Source organism: Mesoplodon bidens, assembly GCF_964165515.1.
Source record: "Mesoplodon bidens genome assembly, chromosome: 4".
Taxonomy (NCBI): Eukaryota; Metazoa; Chordata; class Mammalia; order Artiodactyla; family Ziphiidae; genus Mesoplodon; species Mesoplodon bidens.
This window is the reverse complement of record NC_138160.1, coordinates 121,395,821-121,412,047: the sequence shown is the minus strand read 5'-3', so window position 1 is coordinate 121,412,047 and position 16,227 is coordinate 121,395,821. Positions and strand designations below refer to the sequence as shown.

Genomic DNA, 16,227 nt, shown 5'->3' with positions numbered 1-16,227 from the left:
CCAGTTCCTTATTGGAAGTACAGGCTGGTCATGATCTAAAGATCTAAAGTACAGGCTGGTCATGATCCAAGATCTAAAGAAGCCTTGCAAGCTGACGCCAGACTACAATGTGATAAAAACTTCAAAACACTCATCACCACAACAGATCATGAACACCCTCATTTAAATGCCTGATAGTTCACACCATCCAGCAAACATCCTCCACTGCCAAGCCCAACAGATGGTTCAGCTGGTCCTTATTGAACAAAAGGTGACTGAATGTGAAATGAACTTACATTGTTCAAAAGGAGAATGTCTCCTCTATCCTTGAACAAGAGGACAGACTGACAAAGACTCTCTCCTTGACCAAACTGTCCTTAGGCTTCTCTGAGCCCCAAGCCCTCTTCTCAATGAGGCCTTGACCTTGGCCTTCCTTGCCAGGCCTGCATAGCCCAGTCTTAGCAAGAATCCTGCTAAGTGAGTTTAGAGAGAATCCCCTACCTTTGATGTCTCAAGTTCTTGGCCTGCCTTTAGCAAGAATCCTGTTAGATCAGTTTAGCAAGAATCCCCTACCCTTGATGTCACCTCTTAGTAATTTTCCATCCACTGAGGCCCTCACCCTGTTCCTTGGGGGTAAATCCCCACCTGTCTTTGTATTCAGAGTTGACCCCATCTCTCCCCACTACTGCAGTACTCATTGCAATAGCCCTGAATAGAATCTTCTTTATCATTTTAACGAGTGTCAGAATAATTTTTTCTTTAACCGCCCTAAGGCTTGCTTCAAGTAGGAGGGCCTCCCCTCCTTGAAAATTCTCCAGTCACGTCCCAGTCAAATCCCATCCCAGATCTCCTGAGAGCCACCTCTCTCCCCTGCCCAGCATGAGCAAACCTCTAACAACCACTGCACTGGTTCTCCTGCCACCGCCCTGTGGATCTTTGCCTCTAACAGGCTGGCTGCCAGCCCCCCACTTCCCAACCATCTATTCACGCAGAGAACAAGAAAATACAGAAACGTTATTTCCCATCTGGAAATGCCTCAGAGCTAAACATTATGTAGGATGTGATGGTGTTCATCTACCCCAAGCGAGGCTGAGAGAAACACTGAGACAGGAGAAGACTGCTAGCGTGAGGGATGGTGCGTCAGCAGGAGCTAAATTTAGCAAACGAAGCCTCTAACTTCATTCGTTGGGGGGGGGAGCGGCAGGAGAAAAATGTATGCACATATTTAAATGAAAGAACCTTTGAGAGAGAAGGAAAGAGAGTCCACATCCATCTCAGACCTGCAGAAATGCCTGAGGAGGGGGAGCCCTCTTGGGGGGGCTGCCCCAAGTCAGCGGAAGGGCTCCACCTGCCCAGCCCCGACCCAGGAAACCAAATCCCTGGGGGGAAAGGTCCCTTTGGACCCAGTGAACGCATGGTTACAAAGGAAGCTGCAGATTGGGAAATTCAAATGGTAAGTGCTGGGGGCAAGGGAAGCAGGTGGATTCTGAAAAGCTAGAAGTTCTGGAAAAACCTGTAACACAGCTTTGAACAGATTTTGTTTTCTAGTAGAGTGGCTAGTATAAAAATACGCATCACCTAGGCCCCAAAGCCTCCAAGGAGGAGGGTCTAGAAGCCTGGGAGAAGAGATGGAGACCTCCCAGGCGATGCAAAGCGGTCATCTGAGCACAAGGGCAGAGCCCCAGCTCTGCCTGTAGCCGGCTCTGTGGGGTTGGGCCAGTTACCCCTTTCCAGGCTAAGGTTAACAGTCTGTGAAATAAAGGTAACAGCCCGGCTGCACTCTAAGACATTATAAGATACTCTGTTTCTGGATTTGTGTGCAGGGAAGCGGGTGGACATCATCAGATTCCACCATCACCACCGCCAGAATCAAGACTTCTGCCTTGACCTTGACAAAAGATCCATTATTAAGATACTTCGTTGCACTCTTAAAAATGTATCAATCCCCACAAAGGGCTAACATTCTCACTGTAAGCAGAGTCATTATAAATCAGTAAGAAAAATACAAGCACCGCAACTGGAAAATGAATGAAGGGCGTGAAGAGCAATTCACAAAAACATACAAATAACTTAATTCTATGGGGGAAAAAAATGGGCAGCCTTACTGGTAACCAGAAAAGGGCATAATTAAAATAAAAACAAGAAAGCTTTTCCCACATATCAATTAGCAAGTTCCTAAAAACCCAGTAATACCCAGCAAGGGCCAGGGATCAGAGAAATCTGAAACCTGGTGCATCAGTAGACGGCAAGGTGGCCTGACTTAACCAGGGGAAACCTGGCCAGACGGGGACAAAAATTCTTAAGTGGACAGCCCATGTGACCTAATAATTCCACTTCTAAAGCTCTGTCTTACAAAATTATTCAAGAATGTGTACCAAAAAAATACATCTAAAGATTTAACCACAATATTTTATCATCCTAAAAAATGGGAAATGACCTTCTGTCCAATAAAAGAGATACATCTATACGGTGAAATACAACTAAACTAAAAAATCAGGCTACAAAAACACAAAGATGTAGGAAAATGTTTATGTTACCTATTAAGTGAAAAACAAATTCTAAAGCTATATAGACAGGAGAATCAAAATTTACATATAAGCCATCGCTAATACACGTAGGCACACAAATAAATACTGGAAGGAAATACAGAAGTATTACCAGGGTTGGGGACTTCCCTGGTGGCGCAGTGGATAAGAATCTACCTGCCAATGCAGGGGATACAGGTTCAAGCCCTGGTCCGGGAAGATCCCACAAGCCACAGACCAACTGAAGCCCATGCGCCACAACTACTGAGCCTGCGCTCTAGAGCCCACGAGCCACAACTACTAAGCCCACATGCCACAACTACTGAAGCCCATACACCTAGAGCCCGTGCTCCGCAACAAAGAGAAGCCACGGCTCCCCAATGAAGAGTAGCCCCCCACTTGCCGCAACTAGAAAAAAGCCTGTGGGCAGCAAGACCCAATGCAGCCAAAAATAAATAAATAAATTTATTTTTTTTTTAGAAAGTATTACCAGTGTTATCTCTGGAAGTAGCATGATCATAGGAGGTATTATTTCCTCATGTTTACTTTTCTATATTTTCAAAATCCTTAAACAAATAAGCGATTCTTTTGTATTTGGAAAAACTCTACATCATTTTTTAAAAGACAGAAAGGATAAAAGATGTCTTTCCTTCTTTCTAATACGTAAAAGGCATTAAACAACTCCAGCCAGAAAACTGCCACAGGCCCCTTGCCCAGCATACCCTTCAGAAAACTCCTTCCTCAAGCACATCGCTGACCCCTAAGGAACTCTCAGTCCCTGGGCCCTACTTTCATGCTTCCTCTCGCCCTCCTTTCACCAAAGATCTGTCATCCACAATTCACGCAAAGAAGGTAGATCACAGCCCAAGTCCCTCAGACACCAAGGGTCTGTCTAGTCCTTGTCTCGTCCAGCCTCTTACCTTTAACCAAATGAAGCCACAGAGTGTCAATGGTTTTCATGATTGTTTCAGAGACTGTTAACTCCTTGGAGCCTCTCTCACAAACCCTGAGGAAGGCAAGCAGGCAGGCAGGCAGGCAGGCAGGCAGGCAGGCAGGCAGGCAGCACTCCGGGTTTATGAGAAGGAAAGCAAGGCTCAGGAATTGAGGGCAGGAGCCCAGAGCTGGCTTAAAGTCCAGCTCTCTCCAATCCCACTGACTCCAGACCCTCTTCAGCCAGCCAGGGACCCCCAGCTGGTAGGGCATGGGGCCCTGGCATCCCCAGCCCCCTTTGGCCAGGGGTATACCTGTCTGCTGACCCTTCAATCTCCCTCATTCATCCCCATCTCAAGCCTCTGTCCCTGCTCCTGCTTCCATAACAAAAAGGCTCGGAGAAATTAGAAGAACCTCCTCTCACAACTCATTAATTTAGTTAACTGTCTAATCTTTTACTATCCTCTCACCTCATAGATCAAGAACTTCTCATTTTCAACGTATGAGTCAGAACTCAGCTATGACTGATAGAAGCCACCAAAGTCGACATGGCTTAAGTGGAGAAGAGTGGAATTCATTAGGTCATGTGACTGGGTTGTCCGGAGTGCACGTCCGGCTTCAGGCACGGCCGGATCTAGGTGCTCAAACATCAGGGCTCTATTTGTCTTTCTTTCTCCATTCAGCAAGCAAGATATTCACCAACAGAATCAATAAATTGCCTTCAGTGGAAGAAATCTTTAAAAAAAAAGAAGATTCACCAACAGGCTCACATTTACATCCTACCAATTCCAGCAAAAGTACATCATCTTCCTCAAGAGCTCTGGCAGAGAAGTGCCAGGAAGGACTCAACTGGCTACATTCAATAGCCCAGTCCTAGGGACACAGGGCAAAGGTCAGTGCCTTCTAGCCACACAGGAAAAGGTGTTCTCTTCCTAGAAGGAAGTGGGAGATGCTGGAAAGGAAACCAACAGAGTTCCACCTTAACAAATCTCTTCTACTTTAAGAACAAGTTAGTTTCTTGGCACAGGTATTCGCTGGCAGCGGTAAGCATGGATGACACCATCGAGCTGGGGTTACTTTGCCACCCAGTCAAAATGAATTTTAGCCAACAGTCACAAGAAATACCCGAATACTACAATCAAAATCTAGGTGAGAAAGTGGTTTTTTTACTCACATTTACTGAGGTATGACTTACCTACAGTAAGATTCACCCTTTTTAGTAGAGTTCTACCAATGTTAGTGAGTGCACGCAGCTGTGCGACCACCACCATAATCAAGATACAGAACATTTCCATACCCCTCAAAATTCCTCTGTACCAACCCCGCCCCCCATTCCCAGCCCCTGGCAACCACTGATTTGCTTTATGGCCTTGTAACTGAGTATCATGAAGTTATACTTCCAGAATATCATGAAGTTCTTCAGTGCGTAGCCTTTTGAGTCTGGCTTCTTTCACTTAGAATGCACTCGAGATTCATCTATGTTGGTGCATGTACCAAGTAGTTCACTCGTTTTATTGCTGGTCATTGATACATACACACACACACACACACACACATAATTTTTTTTTTTACAGAGGGATTTTTAAAATTCACCTATAAAAGTAAGATCTAAGATATTCATAAGGTATCCTATATTTCTCATTATTTTATTTAACAGTTCACCGAATACTTAAGTTTCCTCTACATACCTAGGAACAGGGGTTACGTCCAAGAGCAAGATATCTTTATTCTGGTGGTGCTTTCATTTTAATGGGAAGAAACAAAAATTGGATAAATATACATAATACATCAGGTGGTGAGAAATGATGTGAATCAAAACAGAGCAGCCTGGCAGGCAGAGGGGGTGGTGCCATTGTGAAAAAGGGATCCGGGCAAGCCTCTGAGGGACTCACCGCAAGCAAGGGCCATACACCTTGCAATTACCTTGAGGAGGAGCATTCCGGGCAGAAGGAACTACCGGAGCAGAGGCCGGAAATCTAAATAAGCTTGGAGTGTCTGAGGAACAGCAAGCTGCCCCAAGGATGCAGGGAGCACAGCAAGGGTGGGAGAGGCTGGGGATGAGGTGGGAGAAGGGCAGGGCCTCAAACAGACCAAGGTTATGATGCCTTCGGGTTTCACCCAAGTGAGATGGCAAACAGTCTAATCCAGACCTCCCACACTATCTGCCTTCTCCACACTGACATTCAGGGGGCTGGGTCCTGCTGGAGACTATCTCCCAAGTTAGAGCCACGGCAAACTCAGTCTCCACACCCACCACCTCGCCACTGTTAGTCTTTAACTTGAGGTAAGTGACCAGCAAAAAGCTCAGTTTTGAGTACTTAACTATGAGCCAGCACGATTCTAATCATGGAGCTCTTGCAGCACTGCTCGGCACACAGTAGGGTGCCATGAAATTCACCACCTTAATTAAGCACTTTTCAGAGTAAAAGAGGGTACATTAGGACTTCCCTGATGGCGCAGTGGTTAAGAATCTGCCTGCCAATGCAGGGGACACGGGTTCGATCCCTGGTCCGGGAAGATCCCACATGCTGCGGAGCAACTAAGCCCATGCGCCACAACTACTGAGCCTGCGCTCTAGAGCCCGCGAGCCAGAACTACTGAGCCCACGTGCCACAACTACTGAAGCCTGTGCACCTAGAGCCCATGCTTCACAACAAGAGAAGGGACCGTGATGAGAAGCCTGAACACCACAATGAAGAGGAGCCCCCACTCACCACAACTAGAGAAAGCCTGCGTGCAGCAACGGAGACCCAACGCAGCTAAAATAAATAAATTAATTAATTTTAAAAAAAGAGGGTACATAAAAAATGATGTCAGGGGCTCCCCTGGTGGCGCAGTGGTTAAGAATCCGCCTGCCAATGCAGGGGACATGGGTGCGAGCCCAGGTCTGGGAAGATCCCACATGCCGCGGAGCAACTAAGCCCATGGGCTACAACCACTGGGCCTGCGCTCTAGAGCCGGTGCTCCGCAGTGAGAGAAGCCACTGCAATGAGAAGCCCGCGTACTGCAACCAAGAGTAGCCCCCGCTCTCCGCAGCTAGAGAAAGCCCACGCACAGCCCACAAAGAACCAACACAGCCAAAAATAAATAAAAATAAAATAAATTTATTTTTAAAAAAAAACAAATGATGTCAGAACCAGAAGACCTTCCGGGCCAACTAAGAGTCAACACTATAGTTACCTCTTCTTACTCGTGCATTAACTTGAAATTCACTTCTCCGGGAAGGTGTTCCCAATTCCCCAAATCTGCATGAAGGGCCCACAGCACCCTTTAGGTTCTCTGCTGCAGCACTGCTCACAGCCTGTAGCTCAAGAACCTCTTACAAGTCCATATACCCAACCAGACCGCAGCTCCAAGGAGGTGGGGTCTGGATGTGTCCTGTCCTCCACTGCGGGCATCCACAGGGTCTCCCAAAGAGCAGGTGCTCAATTCCTGCAGCTAAATGAACTCATTTGGTCTCTCGTGTGTATGCTTGTCTGACCCTGGTGATGTCACTACAGAGTGAAATGCTCTTACATTTGCATTTGGGCTCTGTGGGAGTGGGACCTTTATTGCATTCACTGACATGTCCCCTGAAGTCCAAAATGCAGTGCCCAGTAGGTAACAGTACTCAAGTAATGTCTGCTGTGCTTCTAGCATCTTTTCCAAGAACCAGGTAACGCCTATGGGGATTTTAACAACAGAGAGAGGGAGAGCCTAGCGCTCCCGCTGCACTGTATCTAGTTATAATGTCTACTGCTAGAAGTTAAGACTGAGAATCAAGACAGGAGATCCCATCCTACCTAGGCACTAGGCCTTATTTCTCTCTTGTCACGTGATTTTTAGGCTGTGTCTTTCTTGCAGAAACTTGCATGTATCTCACCGGATGAGGAGGAACCCAACTTCCTAGCCCCTTCCACCCCCAGACATGGCTCTCCATAGCAACTGGGAACCTGAGCTGGTAATCTGTCTCTTCGACCAGACCCTGGAGCACACAATCCCCTCCCTAGAAGGAAGAAACCAGCCCAACACAGGCTCCAATGAGCCAGAAAGGAAGGACAGTTAGAAGGAAAACACAAAGGCTGCTCTCTGGGTCCTGCCCTCTCCTTTTCACATGCAGTCAGCCCACATTCCCTGCAGGGGTGGGGGGGGTGGTCAGATAAAACAGCAGTGGGCAGTTCAGCTGGTCCACCCGGACTAGTTACTGCCATCTGACCCCACGGGCAGAGCCCCCTTCCGGCTTCCCAAGGAGAATCCTGCTCTGGACATTCATCAGCATAAAGGACCACCTGTGGTTTGGGGGAAAACATCCTACCAGCCATCCAGCTGCCCACAGCCATGCCAGGGACATCACTCTACCAGGGACCCCACGCAGCCAATCAAATACATCACAGACCACTTTACATCACCTCTCTTACGGTCTTCTCTAAGGCAGCCCATCCAGCAGAACACAAGTGGGGGTGGAACTCACGCCAACACTTGAGTAGCTCTCACAAGACATTACCCACTTTGTTTTTCCCACATTGTGCGCCTAAGATTTCAGAAACACTCCTTACCTTTCTCTAACCAGAGGGCCTCTTTCTCCATCTGTTAGGGATCCTTTTTCTTTCCCCCCTCATAAATGCAGATGTCGCTGGAAGAGCCATTAAACCTAAAAGGAAATTTTGAGTTAATTATCTGTCTTTGGACTTAGAAGAAGGCTTTGCAAGGTAAAGTAAATTCTTTCTGGAACCTTGTGAATTTTTCTCCCTGACCCCTGATAATCTTACTTTCCCACTCTACAGGACTTTTTTTTTCCCGAGTTAACTTCTCAAGGTTTAAACACACACACACACACTTCTGGTTGTGGGAGGAGGGGAGGGGGAAATAAGCAAATACAATGGGGCCCCCTGGCCCCCATCTGTTCCAAATCTTCCCCTCACAGGATGTAATGTCTAAAAAGCAAGAAAATACTCCTTCCTCTTCCAGCATTCGGCAGGATCTTGCATGCAAAGAGAAGAATGTCTGGTTACTCTGTGGGTTTTCATCTGCTTTTTAACTCACATGTGGCCAAACTACCCTGGCCGCCCAATCCCATTTCTCCCTCTCCCCCCAAAATCCCGGTGCTCAGCAGGGCTCACCGCTCGTGAAGGGCATCCTGGTTCAGCCAAGGAGCTCCCACCCCTCCACACCACACCACCAACCCCTTTGGCACAAAGGATCTGTTCTAAGCCTGGCCAATGACTTCTGCAGACTTCTTAGCTGAAGACCCGCCAGAGGGAAGCCAGGGCCCCCAGAGGAAGTGGGGCCCCCCCCGAGGGTAAAATGAGTGGGCTCGGGGGCCTGAACTCCTTGACCTGCGCTCTCACGCCCTGCTTCCAGGCACGGCACACGGATGCACACGCGCAGCCAAGTCCTGCGCATCTCAACAGGAAGGACGTTACCCAGCAGCTGCAACGTCCCTACTGATGCCTTTCCAACACTGGGAGGGCGCTATTTACAAGAAGCGCAGCCGGAGGGACTAGACGAGTTCCAACTTTAGTTCAACCGACCCTTCTTTCCGGCTTCTATAATTCTCCTTGAAATTAAAGAGGCCTTCCTCCCTGAATTGCCCGATTTTTACGCAAGGGCAGAGGCTCTCATTTAAATGACTGAGAAACCCTGACTGAGAAGATGGCAAATGACCCCCCTGATCTGCCCCTCCCCGTTTGGCGCCTCACCTTCCTCTCCTCTGCACCAGGCCCGCCCCGACCCCACACCCCGCCACCTCCTTTGTTTTTCCCACATTGTACACCTAGGATTTCAGAAACGCTCCTTGCTGCCTTCCCTCCCCCACCCCCAAGCGTGCTCCTTGGCACATACTCCTCTTTTATGCTGGTGCAACCCAGAGCCCCTTGCAGGCTTCCTCTTACTCTGGCTCCAAATTCTCCTTCCTTCCTGCCCTCTCACCCCTTCTCATCACAGCCTCCAAGGCCCTTGTTCTCTACTCTCACCCACCCTCTCTTCTGACCTTACAAACTACCTCCTCCTTGCTATTCCTCAGACATACCTCAGGGCCTTTGCACTTGCTGTTTCCTCTACCCAGAGCACCTTCTCCTGGGGTGTTTGAAATTCTGGCTCCCTCACGAGATACAAATTTCTGCCTGAAAATTACCTCCCTAGAGGGGCCTTGCTCCTAAAAAGCACCCCCATCACTCTCTCCTCACTGTACCCCACACCTGCTTTATTTTCATTCACAGCACCTTTTCCCACAAAGGCTCTCTCCTTGACCAAACTTTATCAGGCTCCTCTGAGCCCTCTTCTCAATGAGGTCCTGCCCTTGGCCTGCCTTCAGCAAAGAATCCTGCTAAGTCTTCCCCTACCCTTGAGATCCGATCAAGTTCCTCATCACCCATCTTTGATGTCTAAGTCCTTGGCCTGCCTTCTGCAAGAATCCTGTTAAGTTGGTTTAGCGAGAATCGCCTCCCCTTGATGTCTACCTCATCCACTGACCCCCTCAGTCTGTTGATTGGTTCTAAACCCCAGCTGTCTTTGCCATGCTCAGAGTTGAACTCAATCTTTTCCCTATTGCACTCGCCTTCAATCAAGGCTTCCCTACCACTTCAACAGGTGTCAGAGGACTGTTTCTTTAACACCACTCAACATCATAGGGTCTTTCTGTTCATCTGTCTCCCTCCACTGGGCTATAAACTATAAGTTCCATGAGGGCAGGGTGTCTATGTGTTTTGCTCACCTCCAGCTCTCTAGCTTCTAGAGCAATATGTGACACGCAGCAGGCACTCCCCAAATCTTCACTGAATGTACAAATCTAGCGACCCCCACTTGTCTCTTGGTCTCAGTTTACCTGCCACCTCCTCTGGGAAACCATTCCTGAATCTTCCTGACCCTGTATTTCGTCTAGCCGTGATCAGACTGGTCACAGGGGATACTTCTCTGGCTTAATATGCACTTTTACCTTGTTATATAACATACTAACAAAATGAAACACAGAAGTCTATCTTGACCACCTGCCCTCCTTCCCTTCCACAGCTCCAGCCCCCACCTCCAGCCTGAATTCTCTGTTATGTACATCCATGCACACACCCAATCACCTGCCTCCTCTCCCTGCTCTTCCCAACACACACATTGCCTGACCCCCTAGCAGGGGGCTAATTAAAAAGGGAGAGGGCTTCCCTGGTGGCGCAGTGGTTGAGAGTCCGCCTACCGATGCAGGGGACACGGGTTCGTGCCCCAGTCCGGGAAGACCTCACATGCCACGGAGCGGCTGGGCCCGTGAGCCATGGCCGCTGAGCCTGCGCGTCCGGAGCCTGTGCTCCGCAACGGGAGAGGCCACAACAGTGAGAGGCCCGCGAACCGCAAAAAACAAAGGGAGAGGAAGAGGAGCCCTGATGCGGCCAGCTCTCTGCTCTCTAAAACCAGGCCCAGCTTTGCTCCCGCCATCCCCGCCCCCCGCTACCCACCCCCGTCTTCCTGGCTTTCTCCACCCCCGGGAGGAAAGATGCCACTTCTGTTGGCTGCCCTGCAGGAGGGCAATAGAGTCCACAGGCCAGCCCTTCTCAGCTCACTTCTCCACTCCCAGCAAACTTACAAGGCCAATGCCGGGCAGAGTGAGCCGCCCGAGTCCTACTGCTCAAAGCTGCAATCCTGGAAGGCATGAGAGTTCATTAGGCCCGAAAACCACGGAGGGAGGGCCAGGGCCCTAGTGGCTGGTGAGTTCCCACCAGCTCCAAAGCTTCGGGGAGGGAGTTTGGGGGGAGGGGAAGCTGGTTATAGAAACAGCCCAAGTAAGTTTCCACATAAAGGAAAAGTAAACAGATGAAGGCTCTTCCTCAGGCCTTTGAGCCTCTCAGAGGAGAGCAAACCTTCAAGTGTTTGTCAAAAAGCTAATCCGATTTTAAAATGCTTTGAAAGGGCTGGAAGAGGAAATACCAACTACTGACCACCCCCTGCACTGGCCTGCAGCCTAAGCGTGGCCACTCTCCCCACCCTCGGCCTCTGTCTTGGGGGTACTGTTCATACAGAGGCAGAGAATCGGAAGGTACCTGGGCAGAAGCGGGAGCGAACCCTCGTCCACTCAGTCGTCCACTAAGGGCTACTGACCCCTCTTTCTGCCAAGAAAGAAGGCTTCATGAGAGCAGAAAACCGGCCGGGATTGGAAAGCAAGGACTGCACGCAGCCTTCACGCCAAGGCACGCTCACTCCACGCACACCCTTCAAATCTAGACGATATTGAATTGCCCTGGCCCGGCTTCCTGGGGGCAGGGCAATTATCTCCCCTCCCCCACCCCATACCCCAGGTGGGCCTCATTTCTGGCAGCCAGTTCACTCCCAGGTGAAATGAGTTTCCAAATGGGTTTGCCCAACAGCAATTAAAGGAATGGCAAACCCTTCTCAAATACTCCAGGATCTGGTTCTCTCTCCCTTGGACAACTTTACCAGATGCCGTCACCTACTACCATCATGCTAGGGTGACCAACAACCCAGGTTGCCAGGGACTGTCCGGGTTTTAGCACTGAAAGTACTGCATCCCAGGATGGTTGGTCACCTATCACTGTGGCCTCCCCAACCTTCTCCCCTCCCATCCCCACAGTTTCACAAGGGCACATATTTTGGCAAGGTGGGCTTCCTGGTATTGCTCCCTAATCCTGATGCCCTTGCTGGGTTTAGAGGAAAGGAAAGTGGTAAATCTAGAGGTTGAATTAGTTTCCTTCTACCAGAGTCTTTTAACTTAGAAAAAGGAAAATAGATAAGAATAATACCAGACACACAGCACTTTGCTGAACACACAATACCTTGTTCAATTAATCCTATGAGGTTGGTACCATTTCCCAGACTGGGAAACTGAGGCTCAGGATCACAGATAATAAGTGGTAGGATTGACATGCCAATGCAGGCAGTGACACCAGGGCTCACAGACTAATTCACTATATTAATCTGTGATCCCTAAAGATGAAGAATCCTTGTCATTTTGATCACAGAGGATGACAACAACGTGAAGCTACTTATGCGAGACTGAAAGGGCATAGATTCACATGTGGAGCAACACACGAAGAAAACAGGATTGTGAGAGAAAAGGGAACCTTCATACACTGTTGGTGGGAATGTAAACTGGTGCAGCCACCGTGGAAAACAGTATGGAGATTTCTCAAAAAACTAAAAATAGAACTACCATATGACCAAGCAATTCCATTCTGGATATGTATCTGAAAAAAACAAAAATACAAATTAGAAAAGATACATGCACCCCAATGTTCATAGCAGCATTATTTACAATTGCCAAGATATGGAGACAACCTGTGTTCATCAACAGATGAATGGATAAAAAAGGTGTGATATATATATATCACACACTATATGTACATAGTGTATGTGTGTATATATATATATACAAACACACATATATATATTACACACAGTGGAATATTACTCAGCCATAAAAAGGAATGAAATTTTGCCATTTGCAGCAACATGGTTGGACTTGGAGGGTATTACCCTAAGTAAAATAAGTCAGACAGAGAAGGACAAAAATTATATGCTATCACTTATATGTGGAATCTAAAATATACAACAAACTAGTGAATATAATAGAAAAGAAGCAGACTCATAGGTATAGAGAATAAACTAGTGGTTGCCAGTGGGGAGAGGGGAGGGGGAGGGCCAATATAGGGGTAGGGGACTAGGAGGTACAAACTATTATGTATAAAATAAGCTATAAGGATATATTGTACAACATGGGAAATATAGCCAATATTTTATAATAACTATAAATGGATTACAACCTTTAAAAATTGTGAATCACTTTATTATACACCTGTAACATATAATATTGTACATCAACTATACTTCAATTTTTTTAAAGGGAAAAAATAAATAAATTGTATGGAACCTACAAAAAAGAAAGAAAGCAGGATTATGAGACTGTGACCACAGGTTCTCATATAAATGGGACCAATAGTTGCCATGAGGAGAGGGCCAGGTTCACAGACAGTTATGGCACCACTGCCCTGGTGCAGAGTCTCACCAGGTAACCCCTAATGTTGGCCCTACCGCCATCCACCCTCCCAATGGCTGCTAGATGCATCCATTAAAACTCCAACTGATTGTGTCCAACCCTGACACCCCCAACAGCTGCCCTGCATAACAAAATCTAGGACCCTCAGCCTGAGTCTCATCCATTGCCTTGAAAATATAAGTGGAGGCCAACTTTACAGGAACCAATTTGGCAGGATAGGTCAAAAAACTTAAGTGTTCATGCCGCTTGACCTTATAATCTCCCTTCTAAGAATTTTCCTCAAGGAAATGGTTGTAACTGGTAGTGATTGGAAGAAGGAGGGTGACATTTTACACATAAAGGTGTTCATACATAAGGTTATGTTGAACAACGAACCTGGAATAATGCCCATGACTAACAATAAAGAAATGGTTAACGCAACTATGATGTATCTGATATATCCGTTCAATTGGATATTACACAACCACTAAAATGTATGTTTATGAGGAGTTGAAAACAGCATGGAAAACGCTTGGGCTGTCATGTTAAGAAATACCTGCAGGAAATAAATTTATACAGACAGTGTGATCACAACTATGTGAAAACAAAAACACTACTTACAGTGAAAGGACTGAAAGGAAGTGAACAAGATGAAAAGGAACTAACACCAAGCATCCTGCTAACTGCTTTACCTTCTTATCTCATTCAATCTTCACGGCAAGATAGGAACTATTTTTATCCTCACTTAACCAAGGAGAAAACGGAAGCTACAAGAGGATAATGAAGCTGCCCAATGGTTGCCCACAGCTGACGAGGGAGAGAAGGGATCTGAACTCAAGATTTACCCGATTCAGAGCCTGTGCCCTTATCCTCCAAGCTATACCACACCCAAAAGCAGACAGTAGCTTGATTTGGCTAGTGGATTTGGCTAGTGGAACGGCTGGCTGGTGCCCCTCTACTTTCTACTTTTTTATTTTCCAAATTGTCTATATTAACCATTAGTACATTTTTTCCTTAACTTTTTCCTTCCACTTCGAAGGTCATACAGGCATGTAACACCTGGTGGGTCGTATTACTTTTTTAATGTAGAAAACAATAAACTTATGACCAAACAACGTTTAAAACGACAACAATTCTCTTTCATCTTGAATTCAATTCTCCACGGTTTGGCTTTCTGCTATCCTTCTGGTCACTAGTCGTTCAGTCCCCAAGATAAGTTATTAGGTGACATGGTCAAATCCATGAGCTGGAAAGAACAGCTCTGGGGGTGGAGACGAAGGTGGGATGGTAGAGGCAGGGGGTGCAGAAGGTGGGGGCAGGTGAGGAACTGAGCAGGGTGGCCCCCGGTGAAGCTGACCTGGCGATGTAACACACATGTAACATACAGGTAACACACATGGGGAAAGGCCATGTGCAGGGTGGCCAAGGGAGACAAACTGTGCACGGAAAAGCATCAGCATCAGACAAATGAAAGAGCAGAATGACCTGGGGCTGTAATCTGGGCACCCTCCCCATTTCAGGGCCTCCTGGCTGCACTTGCAAGGCAGGAGACCAGAAGCCTCCGGCTGCCACTCCCTGGAACATCCAGGATGAGAGGGCTGATGGGGAGAAGGATCACCACCATCCACAACACGTGGCTTTTTGGACCGGGCCTCCCCTGGAACGGTCTTTTCTAGTTTGAGGGAGATAGCAGGCTTTTGAGGAAACAAATTATAGACAGCTTGGCTGCAGCTAAGCAGTAGCAGCACAAAGTGTGAAAAGTTGCAAAAAAGATGCTCAGATTTCACTCACTTTTCTCTTCAGCCCTGCTCGTTGGAGGGCTTTCCAAGTAAGGAAGCCACAATATTACTAGAGGAAATAAAATCAAAAGGAGGAACCTTTTTAACAGTAGTTCTCAGTCCTTGAGGGGCCTCAGAAGCACAGAGGAGTATGGATGAGGGGGGCCTGTTTAAAATGCAGATTTTCAGGCTCGCCCCCAAACATTCTGATTTCATACATCCTGCTAAAGCCTAGGAGTCTGCATTTTAATGAGCATTTCCCCAAGTTGCTGTTAGGCTCTACTCTACCTAATAAGAAACTCCGGGGACTTCCCTGATGGCATAGTGGTTGAGAATCCGCCTGCCAGTGCAGGGGACATGAGTTCGAGCTCTGGTCCGGTAATATCCCACATGCCGCAGAGCAACTAAGCTCGTGCGCCCCAACTACTGAGCCTGTGCTCTAGAGCCTGCGAGCCACAACTACTGAGCCCACGAGCCACAACTACTGAAGCCCGCATGCCTAGAACCCATGCTCTGCAACAAGAGAAGCCACCGCAATGAGAAGCCCGCGCACTGCAACCAAGAGTAGCCCCGCTCACCACAACTAGAGAAAGCCTGCGTGCAGCAACCAAGACCCAACGCAACCATAAATAAATAAATAAATAAATAAATAAAAGAAACTGACTTACAGAGTCTTGGTGGTAGAAGGTCTGACATCTGATATTCAGGGCACATTTCTTAATAATTTCATCTTTTAAAAACATATTACAAAGGGAATACAGGGAATTCATTGTATTCTTTTTGCAACTTGTCTGTAAGAAAAATTATTTCAAAAGTTTAAAATATATTTATTACACAAGTAATATATGCCTATAGTAAAATGTCTGTAATAGCACCACATGACATAAAGTGGAAAAGGGACACCCCCTTCACCGCTCCCACCACCACCACCAGCCCCAACCCACTCTCCAAACTAGCCACTGCGAACAGTTTGGTATATATTAAGCAAACACGTCAGACTTTTGTTTGTGTGTTTTCATTTTTTAACAATAACTAATGACTACAAGAATGTGATGAAAATGTCACT

The 16,227-nt window shown here is 47.3% G+C and overlaps 2 long non-coding RNA genes across 3 annotated transcripts in view; both read right to left on the bottom strand.

Moving 5' to 3' along the window:
* Window positions 1-11,833, bottom strand: part of LOC308616244 — a 219,808-nt gene extending 207,975 nt beyond the window's left edge. Inside the window, exons 1-2 of the long non-coding RNA XR_014015711.1 lie at window positions 10,981-11,833; window positions 7,970-8,064 (exon numbers count right to left, since the gene is read on the bottom strand). This is a non-coding gene — a long non-coding RNA (uncharacterized lncRNA). The remainder of the gene's footprint in view (window positions 1-7,969; window positions 8,065-10,980) is intronic.
* A 5-nt stretch (window positions 11,834-11,838) lies between these two features.
* LOC308616245 overlaps window positions 11,839-16,227 on the bottom strand; it is a 46,147-nt gene continuing 41,758 nt past the window's right edge. Inside the window, exons 4-5 of one of the 2 annotated variants that reach the window (XR_014015713.1) lie at window positions 15,830-15,952; window positions 11,839-12,595 (exon numbers count right to left, since the gene is read on the bottom strand). This is a non-coding gene — a long non-coding RNA (uncharacterized lncRNA). Of the gene's footprint in view, window positions 12,596-15,179; window positions 15,232-15,829; window positions 15,953-16,227 lie in introns of those variants that run through there. The other variant, XR_014015714.1, reaches the window with a different exon arrangement.